Below are 13,031 nucleotides of genomic sequence, written 5' to 3'. Positions count from 1 at the left end.
CTCGGAGAACCTGTCGTCCTTGTCATCGTCCCAGTCATCGGCGCCTTTCTGCTTGGCATCATCGTTGGGGAGTCCGAGCCTGGCATAGTAATGCCGCAGCAAGGAGCAATCCTCGAGGGCGTGCTTTACCGGGCCCTGGTGGTAAGGGCAGGGTTTCTTTAAGTATGTCATCGAAAGGCCTAGGGCCCCTAGGGCCTTGGGGATTCTTGCGTTCTGCGGCCGCAACCAGATCGGCCTCAAGGATGGCCCGCTTCCCCTGGCGATCCTTTTTCTTTCTTTTGGGGATGTGGGGAACCGAGGCCTTGGGGGCCTCATCCCTCCGCTTCCCCTTGGCGTCATTCTCGAGGAAGATGGCCCCTACAACCTCTTCACCTAAGGCGAAGTTGGTGGCGATGTCGAGGAGCATGGTAGCCGAGCGTGGCACGTTCCGGCCAAACTCTCGGACCAGGTCTTGGCAGGTGGTGCCAGAGAGGAAAGCCTGGACGATCTCTGAATCACCGATGCTGGGCAACTCGGTGCACTATTTAGAGAAGCACTGGATGAAGTCTCAGAGAGACTCGTCTAGTTTCTAGCGACAGCTCTTAAGGTCCCAGGAGTTGCTAGGGCGCACGTATGTGCCTTGGAAATTCCCGACGAAGATCCCAACCAAATCGCGCTAGTCGTGGATCTGAGAGGGAGGAAGGTGCTCGAGCCAGGCTCGCACTAAGTCTGACAAGAGTAAGGGGAGGTTGCGAATGATGAGCATGTCATCGTCCGTGTCGCCTAGCTGACAAGCCAGGTGGTAATCGGCAAGCCAGAGCTCAGGGTTGGTCTCACCGCTATACTTTGTGAGGTTGGATGGCTGGCGAAACTAGGCTAGAAACTGAGCATTACAGATGGCTCTACTGAAGACTCGAGGGCCAGGTGGTTCAGGAGAAGGACTGTGGTCTTCCTCACTGTCATAATGGCTGCCTCGATGCAGATGGTAGCCTCGAGCGGGTCCCTCACTATCATGGCGCCATCGCCGGCCGACCACCTCATGGTCGCCCTGTGCCTCGCGTCGATTATCGAGGCGATCGTGGACCAAGGGGACCCTATTGATTGCCAGCGCCCGAGCGGGCTCAAGGAGAATCGAGGCCCCCCTATCCCGCTGATGCGGTGCTGAGGGGAGGTCCGAGATGGCTTCGCACCGCCGAGAGGCGGAACTCTCTGCCTACTGCACTGCGGCGGTCTCGAGGAGATCCTGGAGCTCACCGTGAACCCATCGCCCTTCCATGGTAGAGGGCTTAGGCATCGCGCGCACTAGCATCGCTGTAGCCATGACATTCTGGCTAGCGCGATTGAAGATTGGGGGACGATCGTCCCCTTCGTCGTCGTTGATGCGGTGGTGTATGTCGCGAGCCCATCGCCGGGCTCCTCCGCCATCACCATGGCCTTGCTGCTCCTGCTCAAGAGTGTTTCGGAGTTGTTGTAGAAGGAGTCGATCTTGCTCAACCTTGGCCTGAAGCTCATAAAGCTACTCAAGGTCCGGGTGTCAAAATTGTCTGAGGGCAAGGTTCTCATTCCGTGCTGTCGGTGGGACAATGCGTGAAGGCGTGGCATCGCCTGTTCCCTGATGAAGCGGAGTGCGGTTGCCTACCCCCTCATCATCGTCGCCCGTGCTTGGCATCCCAAGTCTGACGTGGAAGCACTCACAAGAGGGATCGTAAGTACCTTCATTGTCAGAATCGGAATAGCCAAAGCAATAGTCACTTGCGGCCAAGAAGCGACGTATGGTTTCACTATCGTGGAGGTTGGAGAAATCCACTCTGGCCCATGCCTCATCCTCCTCCGAGGAGTCGGCATGGGTGTGGGTCGACATGGTGGTGTTGAAGTCGAAAGCGAAGCACTGGCGATGCTTCGAGAGATCCACGTGAGCGGAAGCATAGGCGTAGGCATAAGAGGCGGCGGCATTTCTCAACCCAAAGGGGTATGGATATGGGGCCATTGTCGGGCTCTGCTCTGCCAGAGTTGGCTCCTTAGGGAGTGGTGAAGCGGAGCTTGATGTTGGGGCGTCGCCGGGTGCCACCGACGTTTTTCCCTTATCTAGGCTCAGGCTAGATAGGTCCCCAACCAAGGACCTTGCGCCAACAGCTGGTCGTAGGATACCGGCGGAGAGTGGCGAGTCGCCCTGGGTTCACGTAGCATCGGGGTGATCCTGCTCGCATCGTGCTCGGCGAGCGCAGCGAGAGCGGCCGCTCGGGCGCCGCCTGCGCCTGGGCTGCCGATGCGTGTTATCGTCGTCGACAGGCGGGGCTTGGGGTGTGAGAAGTACCATGTCGTACTCGTGCCCTAGAGACATGAACTCCAGGCTCTCAAACCAGACCACCATGCCGAGACACAGCGGTCGTATGGGGTCTACCATTCGGAACTTGTTGGGATGACGAAACTGACACACAGAGGCCCCTACCTGGCGCACCAACTGTTGGTGTTTAGGACCGGGGGATCCTTAACCAACTAGTGAATTTATGCTGCGTGTTCCCAATCCTGGATGGTGATGCAAAGAGACACAAGGTTTATACTGGTTTAGGCAATTGGTGCCCTACGTCTAGTCTGAGAGATCGATCTTATATTCCTTGCACCGAAGTGCTTGTAGAAGGGGGTTACAAGCTAGGTGAGAGAGGGAGCTAGTCCTAGGTCTTGGTGGGGAGTGATGTGGGCTGCTTGAGATGTTGCTCTTAGGCGGCAGGGAAGTGTGCGTGTTACAGGGTGTTGTTCTTTGTGAGTGCCTGTCTCTCCCCTAGAAATGGCCTAAGTCCTTTCCTTTTATAGTTGAAGGGAGGACAAGGATAGTACATATGCTAACTATACGGCATCGTGCAAACAGAGGCGGCATGTCTGAGCCCTGTAGCATGTTCCTGTAGCAGCGTGGTCGTCGGAGTGGTCTGTCCTTGAAGCGCTGGGGCAACGTGCTGGTCACATCCGATCCTGTGCGTCATGGAAGCTCCAGGGCTACCTCGAAGCGGGTGCGGTGGTCAGTGTGCGGTCACTATGAGTTGACTGCGTGCGAGGCCAGGGCTTGGTTAGCGCAGAGGCCAAACCATGGTGGGGGTCTCGGCAGACGTGAATCTTGAGATGGCCGAGGCCCTGACGTAGGGTGCCGAGGCTCGGAGGGAGCGGTCATTCTGGTACGCTGGTTCGGAGGCGATGATGACTTGGGACAGGCTTCCCATGCCGTGTTATCTATGGGGCGGGGATCACAGGGCACAGTGTAGTGTGAGCATTGATCGTGGGCACAGCGCCAGAATACAGTGGCCGGTAATCCCCACCGTGCCCTGTCACGGCCGGTATGGCGCCGATGCGACTTCTTGTCCTGTCGGCCACTCCATAGTGTTGAGCCGTCGTCCAGTTGAGATTGTGAGAGTGGTTGACGCATTAATAGGACATGACATGCTGTCGGGAAGACTAGTCGAGGCGGGAGCGATGGGTTGTTGACGAGCCAGCCTCAAGCGATATGGAGAATAGCTGTCTCATTCAAGGCTGTATGCATGGGGCCTCGGGCGAGATAGAGATTGGGCTCCTTGCCGAGGCCTCTCGCGAGAGGCCTCGCGTGAGGCGGAGATTACGTCAGGGCGTCGAGACCTCCCGTGCGAGGCCTCAGGCGAGGTGGAGAGCCAGTGGGCTCAGACGGGGCCAGCGATGAACCCATGGCTTACCTTCTGGCTTCGTTGTTGATGGGATTTAGGTGACTCTTTTGGTGTACGCTCAGGGTACCCTATTCTATGGTACCCGACACTAAGAAGAAGAAGACCTCATCTCGAAAGTCTACAGAGAAGCTGTAGAAGATGACAAGTCCATGACTGCTTTTGTGTAGTCCTTATGTGCTTTTGTTCAACACCAGCATAAGGCTTTAGATAGTGCTGTACAATCTTTTGTAAAGCTTATCATGGCCCCAGAATAATGTTTCAGATGGTAGCAGTAGTCTTTGGTTTAGATCATCACCTGAATCACTGACCAAAACAGTGTATGTTCACATGGATGCTGATGAGGACATGACACCCATGCATATGCATATGACCATGTTTGGTGCATGGGATGGAGGGGAAGGAGGCCAGCAAGGGTGTCCAAGTCAAGAAGGAGGCCCGAGGCTAATTCGGTTCGAGTCCCCGAGGTGGAGGCCCAAAGCAACTCAAGTTCGAGTCTGCCTCAAAATTCAGGACCAATCTGCCTTAAACTAGTCACCCAAGACGCATCCAGACTATGTTTTCGATGATCCACATATGGATGGAAAGATAATTTGATAAGGAAGCCAATCCTAGTGGTTTCACGTCAAAAGCTCTTTGAAATCAATGGGAATCGTCAAAACAAGTCAGCATCCAGAATCTGTTAGGGTGCTGCGACACCTTCTTTTGGTCCGTTGGACCGTGTATCGTGTTTGGGCCAATTAGGGGGCGCATCTAGGGTAGGTGATGACCCTAAGACCTTTATAATCATACGCCGCTGCCATCATTAGGTTTTAGGTTTTGCTTAGATTAATCTGTCATGAACAGTTTCGCCATTCATCGATTTGTGAGACCCCAACTTCATGAGTTTAATCATTCATCTGCAATTTGGTTGCGTTCTTTCTTGTGTTCTTCGTTGCGTAGGCAAGGATTAGCCTTCTTGGCAAGGTCAACCTGGTCCGTGACTTGGTTGATAACCAGAGGAGCTGTGGTGCTAAGATTGTAGGGTTCGATCTTTCGATCTGAAGCCGGATCGGTGTGTCATTCTCCGCCACAACGATAGTTATCACCACCTGACAGAAGATCGAGATCCCCATCTCCATTAGATGCTATTACTACTATCAGGTGAACTATGAAATAGATGAAAAATTGAGATAAAAAGGATGGTTTCCATTGCTTCTGATGTTCACATTACACAATGAGTACTCTTACACAGTTGTGACTGAGTTTATTTGCACAACTGAACAACCACAACTAACACAAGTGTCAACACTATACACACACAAAGAACACATATCACATTTAGCAAACGAACTAAGTCTTGGTCCTTCCCTTGATTTCCATGAGCTTTGTTGGCCACTACATTGTCCATCAGGCCAGCATAGATGACATGCTAGAAACTTGGAAACATGGTCATGTTCCTTCTCACAATTATTTTAGTTTTCTTTGTCCTCACAACACCGTTCTCCTTTATGTTGTGCAGGATCAGTTTCAAGCACAATCGATGCTGAGGACGGCTTTTCATCAAGAAGGGGAGGATGATGAGGACATGACACCCATGCATATGCATATGACCATGTTTGGCGCATGGGATGGAGGGGAAGGAGGCCAGCAAGGGTGTCCAAGTCAAGAAGGAGGACCGAGGCTAATTCGGTTCGAGTCTCCAAGGTGGAGGCCCAAAGCAACTCAAGTTCGAGTCTGCCTCAGAATCCAGGACCAATCTGCCTTAAACTGGTCACCCAGGACGCATCCGGACTCCGTTTTTGATGATCCATATATGGATGGAAAAATAATTTGACAAGGAAGCCAATCCTAGTGGTTTCATGTCAAAAGCTCTTCGGAATCAATGGGAATCATCAAAACAAGTCAGCATCCAGAATCTGCCAGGGTGCTGCGACACCTTCTTTTGGTCCGTTGGACCATGTATCGTGTTTGGGCCCATTAGGGGCGCGTTTAGGGTAGGCGATGACCCTAAGACCTTTATAATCATACGTTGCCACTATCATTAGGTTTTGGGTTTTGCTTAGATTAATCTGTCAAGAACAATTTCGCCGTTCATCGGTTTGTGAGACCCCAACTTCATGAGTTTAATCATTCATCTGCAATTTGGTTGCGTTCTTTCTTGTTCTTGCCTGTGTTCTTCATTGTGTAGGCAAGGATTAGCCTTTTTGGAAAGGTCAACCTGGTCCATGACTCGGTTGATAACCAGAGGAGCTGTGGTGCTAAGATTGTAGGGTTCGATCTTTCGATCTGAAGCTGGATCGGTGTGTCATTCTCCGCCACAACGATAGTTATCACCACCTGACGGAAGATCGAGATCCCTATCTCCATTAAGTGGTATCAGAGGTAAGGTATACCATCAGGTTCACTTTTATTCCCTAGTTTTGAGTGTTTCGCATTCGTCCTATAGTGCAGTGCTATACTCGTTTTTCCTGTCCTAGAACCTTTCGTGCCATAGCCTTTGCATATTTCAATTTTAGAGTCTGTCGTGTTGAGTTTTTGTCCTGGTCAAGGTCTTGTTGCTGGTTAGGTCGTGTTAGAGTCTAGTTCGTGTATTTTCCCCCATCGTTTCCATCAAATCTTGGCTGCTGTGACCAATTTTACACATATTGTTCCCGTTTTGTCCTCTAATTCGGAGCCAATTCTTAAAACTGGTCTAGTTTTCGCATACGGACTCCGATTTCAACATTCCATATATAAAAATCGATTAGAAAAAAATTTGGATCTGTCCATCCCTACTTTATTGGGGTTCAGAATTTTTAGATTGGTCAAAAAGTGGTCACAAGATCCTCTTTTCGTGGTCACAAGGCTTTTGTCGATTTTGAGCAAGTTTTCTGAAAATTCCACAGGCCACGTCTTTCACTTGTTTCAGCTCATATTTTCTGTGGTTACTTCTTTTATGCTTCTAAGTAAAGGAAAAATATCAAAAAAATAAAATAAAAAAGTCAAAATTTCCCAAAAAACAACGATAGCCTAAAAAATAGAAAAAAAAGAGAGGGGCAAAAGAGGAACAATATTTAGAGGAGCATATAGAGAAGACCAAAGTGAGCTGTGTTAGCGTGTGCTGTTTGGTTCCTTGTTTGTGTTGTGTTTCCATCCATCATACTTGTTTTTCATACACCTGTCACCTTGCTATCCACCATACTGGTTTTTCATACACCTGTCACCGTGCTATCCAACATACTTTTGTCACACACCTGGTACTTGCAACATTTTAGACCAGCAACGAGAACAAGTACTTTGGACTATAATTCAGCATTACTTTCTATTATTGACTTGTGTGCCAGATATACATATTACTCTTTGTTTACCTTCTAAGCTCCACAAATTCTTCAGATCAGTACAGAAAAAGGGCTTTGCAATCTCGGTACCACTGCCTTATAGGTATCACGAACCAGCCGCCGATTGTACCACCACTGCTTGCGTTGGTAAGAACTTTGTAAGAGCTTGGTAAGACGCTTCCACTTGCTGTGAAAAGTGACACCACTGCAACCATGTAGTCATTTGGTAGGGATAACTTTCACTGTTTGTTCCTTGTTTTTGTGTTTACAATGACAGGTTGTTCGTATCCACCGACTTATGATGGTATAGGTGCTGATGAGTACATGGAGTGGGAAACTGCCATCGATAACATATTTGCTACTTGCTTTATGTGTCCAAGGAGGAAGGTAAAAAATGCAGCTAGTGTTTTACGATATTCTGCTTTATCTTGGTGGGAGTCTTTAGATCCTTCTGATAAACCTCAAACTTGGAATGATATGAAACTTCTTATGTGAGAAACCTTTGTTAATCCACCTCCTGTTTTGACTTTGTATGCTGAGGTGCACCATTTAGAGGAAGAGTCTGTTGTTATTCCTCTTATTATGACTAACCTTCTGCAGAATAATGTACATAAGCGAGAGGATGACGTGGAAGAAAATGAGGAGCTCACAACCTCATATGCAAATTCAGAACCATCACTTCACCATGCACCTATTACTCCTGCTGAGAACATAGGTAATGCCCATGGTCCTACACTCACAGAAGGTGAAAATTGTCTTAATGTACTAAATTTTTCCACAAACCATGCTGTCATAGAGCAATTGTTAGTAGAACCCTCTCTTGATTTATCTTTGTCCCATGATAATTTGCTTGATGTTCCTTGTGACAAAGATGAATTGGTTGAAGATGCTTTAGTTTTATATGTTTTGGAACCAGTGACTTGTGCTGAAAATAAACATGTTATTCATATTGCTACTAAAATTGATGAGTTCAAACTGTTGTCTTCTTTACATACTTTGGGTTACATTGAATTTGATGTTTTATGTAACCTAGATTGTTTGGAAGAGAGCCTTTTTAAATATACTGATTTGCCTTGGTTTTCTAAACACACATATCATGTTATTGGCAGATATAACAACAAGGAATAATATATGATACATCGAGTATACATTCGTAATAATATGAATTATCCTTTTGTTGTACAAGATTATGATCATTTAGAGGACAGCCATAATAATACAAATATTTTCTCATGTTCCTTAAAGAAACAAGTTCACTTCCAAGAAGGGGAGCATTGTTGGTTGCTACCTATGTCTGCTCGACCATATATTCCTGCATTGTCTTTGGTTAGTTCTAATCTTTTGCAGGATAGTGTTGACATACATCGTGTGCATTCGGATCATGGAGTCTACATGCATGCTGAAATTTTTATGCGAGATGACATGCTAGAAACTTGAAAACATGGTCACATTCCTTCTCACAATTATTTCAGTTTTCTTTGTCCTCACAACCCCATTCTCCTTTATGTTGTGTAGGATCAGTTTCAAGCACAATCGACGCCGAGGACGGCTTTTCATCAAGAAGGGGAGGATGATGAGGACATGACACCCATGCATATGCATATGACCATGTTTGGCGCATGGGATGGAGGGGAAGGAGGCCAGCAAGGGTGTCCAAGTCAAGAAGGAGGCCCGAGGCTAATTTGGTTCGAGTCCCCAAGGTGGAGGCCCAAAGCAACTCAAGTTCGAGTCTGCCTCGGAATTCAGGACCAATCTGCCTTAAACTGGTCACCTAGGATGCATCCGGACTCCATTTTTAATGATCCATATATGGATGGAAAGATAATTTGATAAGGAAGCCAATCCTAGTGGTTTCATGTCAAAAGCTCTTCGGAATCAATGGGAATCATCAAAACAAGTCAGCATCCAGAATCTGCCAGGGTGCTGTGACACCTTCTTTTGGTCCGTTGGACCATGTATCGTGTTTGGGCCCATTAGGGGGCGCATTTAGGGTAGGCGATGACCCTAAGACCTTTATAATCATACGCCACTACTATCATTAGGTTTTGGGTTTTGCTTAGATTAATCTGTCAAGAACAGTTTCGCCGTTCATCGGTTTGTGAGACCCCAACTTCGTGAGTTTAATCATTCATCTGCAATTTGGTTGCGTTCTTTCTTGTTCATGCTTGTGTTCTTCGTTGCGCAGGCAAGGATTAGCCTTCTTGGCAAGGTCAACCTGGTCCGTGACTCGGTTGATAACTAGAGGAGCTATGGTGCTAAGATTACAGGGTTCAATCTTTCGATCTAAAGCCGGATCGGTGTGTCATTCTCCACCACAACGATAGTTATCACCACCTGACGGAAGATCGAGATCCCCGTCTCCATTAAGAATTAGCCTCGGGCCTCCTTCTTGACTTGGACACCCTTGCAGGCCTCCTTCCCCTCCATCCCATGTGCCAAACATGGTCATATGCATATGCATGGGTGTCATGTTCCTTCTCACAATTATTTCAGCTTTCTTTGTCCTTGCAACCCCATTCTCCTTTATGTTGTGCAGGATTAGTTTTAAGCACAATCGACGCCGAGGACGACTTTCATCAAGAAGGGGAGGATGATGAGGACATGACACCCATGTATATGCATATGACCATGTTTGGCACATGGGATGGAGGGGAACGAGGCCAGCTCGGGTGTCCAAGTTAAGAAGGAGGCCTGAGGCTAATTCGGTTCGAGTCCCCGAGGTGGAGGCCCAAAGCAACTCAAGTTCGAGTCTGCCTCAGAATCTAGGACCAATCTGTCTTAAACTGGTCACCCAGGACGCATCCGGACTTTGTTTTCAATGATCCACATATGGATGGAAAGATAATTTGATAAGGAAGCCAATTCTAGTGGTTTGACATCAAAAGCTCTTCAGAATAAATGGGAATCGTCAAAACAAGTCAGTGTCCAGAATCTGCTAGGATGCTGCGACACCTTCTTTTTGTCCGTTGGACCGTGTATCATGTTTGGGCCTATTAGGGGGCACGTCTAGGGTAGGTGATGACCCTAAGACCTTTATAATCATACGCCGCTGCCGTCATTAGGTTTTAGGTTTTGCTTAGATTAATCTGTCAAGAACAGTTTCGCCGTTCATCGGTTTGTGAGACCCCAACTTCGTGAGTTTAATCATTCATCTGCAATTTGGTTGTGTTCTTTCTTGTTCTTGCTTATGTTCTTCATTGTGTAGGCAAGGATTAGCCTTCTTAGCAAGGCCAAGCTGGTCCGTGACTTGGTTGATAACCAGAGAAGCTATGGTGCTAAGATTGCAGGGTTCGATCTTTCGATCTGAAGCCGGATCGGTGTGTCATTCTCTGCCACAACGATAGTTATCACCACCTGACGGAAGATTAGGATCCCCGTCTCCATTAGATGCTATTACTACTATCAGGTGAACTATGAAATAGATGAAAAATTGAGATAAAAAGGATGGTTTCCATTGCTTCTGATGTTCACATTACACAATGAGTACTCTTACACAGTTGTGACTGAGTTTATTTGCACAACTGAACAACCACAACTAACACAAGTGTCAACACTATACACACACAAAGAACACATATCACATTCAGCAAACGAACTATGTCTTGGTCCTTCCCTTGATTTCCATGAGCTTTGTTGGCCACTGCATTGTCCATCAGGCCAGCATAGATGACATGCTAGAAACTTGGAAACATGGTCATGTTCCTTCTCACAATTATTTTAGTTTTCTTTGTCCTCACAACACCGTTCTCCTTTATGTTGTGCAGGATCAGTTTCAAGCACAATCAATGCTGAGGACGGCTTTTCATCAAGAAGGGGAGGATGATGAGGACATGACACCCATGCATATGTATATGACCATGTTTGGCGCATGGGATGGAGGGGAAGGAGGCCAGCAAGGGTGTCCAAGTCAAGAAGGAGGACCGAGGCTAATTCGGTTCGAGTCTCCAAGGTGGAGGCCCAAAGCAACTCAAGTTCGAGTCTCCCTCGGAATCCAGGACCAATCTGCCTTAAACTGGTCACCCAGGACACATCCGGACTCCGTTTTTGATGATCCATATATGGATGGAAAAATAATTTGATAAGGAAGCCAATCCTAGTGGTTTCATGTCAAAAGCTCTTCGGAATCAATGGGAATCATCAAAACAAGTCAGCATCCAGAATCTGCCAGGGTGCTGCGACACCTTCTTTTGGTCCGTTGGACCATGTATCATGTTTGGGCCCATTAGGGGGCGCGTTTAGGGTAGGCGATGACCCTAAGACCTTTATAATCATACGCTGCTGCTGTCATTAGGTTTTGGGTTTTGCTTAGATTAATCTGTCAAGAACAATTTCGCCGTTCATCGGTTTGTGAGACCCCAACTTCGTGAGTTTAATCATTCATCTGCAATTTGGTTGCGTTCTTTCTTGTTCTTGCCTGTGTTCTTCATTGTGCAGGCAAGGATTAGCCTTTTTGGAAAGGTCAACCTGGTCCATGACTCGGTTGATAACCAGAGGAGCTGTGGTGCTAAGATTGTAGGGTTCGATCTTTCGATCTGAAGCTGGATCGGTGTGTCATTCTCTGCCACAACGATAGTTATCACCACCTGACGGAAGATCGAGATCCCTATCTCCATTAAGTGGTATCAGAGGTAAGGTATACCATCAGGTTCACTTTTATTCCCTAGTTTTGAGTGTTTCGCATTCATCCTATAGTGCAGTGCTATACTCGTTTTTCCTATCCTAGAACCTTTCGTGCCATAGCCTTTGCATATTTCAATTTTAGAGTCTGTCGTGTTGAGTTTTTGTCCTGGTCAAGGTCTTGTTGCTGGTTAGGTCGTGTTAGAGTCTAGTTCGTGTATTTTCCCCCATCGTTTCCATCAAATCTTGGCTGCTGTGACCAATTTTACACATATTGTTCCTCTTTTGTCCTCTAATTCGGAGCCAATTCTTAAAACTGGTCTAGTTTTCGCATACGGACTCCGATTTCGACATTCCATATATAAAAATCGATTAGAAAAAATTTTGGATCTGTCCATCCCTGCTCTATCGGGGTTCGGAATTTTTAGATTGGTCAAAAAGTGGTCATAAGATCCTCTTTTCGTGGTCACAAGGCTTCTGTCGATTTTGAGCAAGTTTTCTGAAAATTCCACAGGCCACGTCTTTCACTTGTTTCAGCTCATATTTTCTGTGGTTACTTCTTTTATGCTTCTAAGTAAAGGAAAAATATCAAAAAAATAAAATAAAAAAGTCAAAATTTCCCAAAAAACAACGACAGCCTAAAAAATAGAAAAAAAGAGAGGGGCAAAAGAGGAACAATATTTAGAGGAGCATATAGAGAAGACCAAAGTGAGCTGTGTTAGCGTGTGCTGTTTGATTCCTTGTTTGTGTTGTGTTTCCATCCATCATACTTGTTTTTCATACACCTGTCACCTTGCTATCCACCATACTGGTTTTTCATACACCAGTCACCTTGCTATCCACCATACTTTTGTCACACACCTGGTACTTGCAACATTTTAGACCAGCAATGAGAACAAGTACTTTGGACTATAATTCAGCATTACTTTCTATTATTGACTTGTGTGCCAGATATACATATTACTCTTTGTTTACCTTCTAAGCTCCACAAATTCTTCAGATCAGTACAGAAAAAGGGCTTTGCAATCTCGGTACCACTGCCTTATAGGTATCATGAACCAGCCGCCGATTGTACCACCACTGCTTGCGTTGGTAAGAACTTTGTAAGAGCTTGGTAAGACGCTTCCACTTGCTGTGAAAAGTGACACCACTGCAACCATGTAGTCATTTGGTAGGGATAACTTTCACCGTTTGTTCCTTGTTTTTGTGTTTACAATGACAGGTTGTTCGTATCCACCGACTTATGATGGTATAGGTGCTGATGAGTACATGGAGTGGGAAACTGCCATCGATAACATATTTGCTACTTGCTTTATGTGTCCAAGGAGGAAGGTAAAAAATGCAGCTAGTGTTTTACGATATTCTGCTTTATCTTGGTGGGAGTCTTTAGATCCTTCTGATAAACCTCAAACTTGGAATGATATGAAACTTCTTATGTGAGAAACCTTTGTTA

The sequence above is a fragment of the Miscanthus floridulus genome, chromosome 3, assembly GCF_019320115.1.
Source record: "Miscanthus floridulus cultivar M001 chromosome 3, ASM1932011v1, whole genome shotgun sequence".
In the NCBI taxonomy this organism is placed as follows: Eukaryota; Viridiplantae; Streptophyta; class Magnoliopsida; order Poales; family Poaceae; genus Miscanthus; species Miscanthus floridulus.
This window is presented reverse-complemented; position numbering follows the sequence as displayed.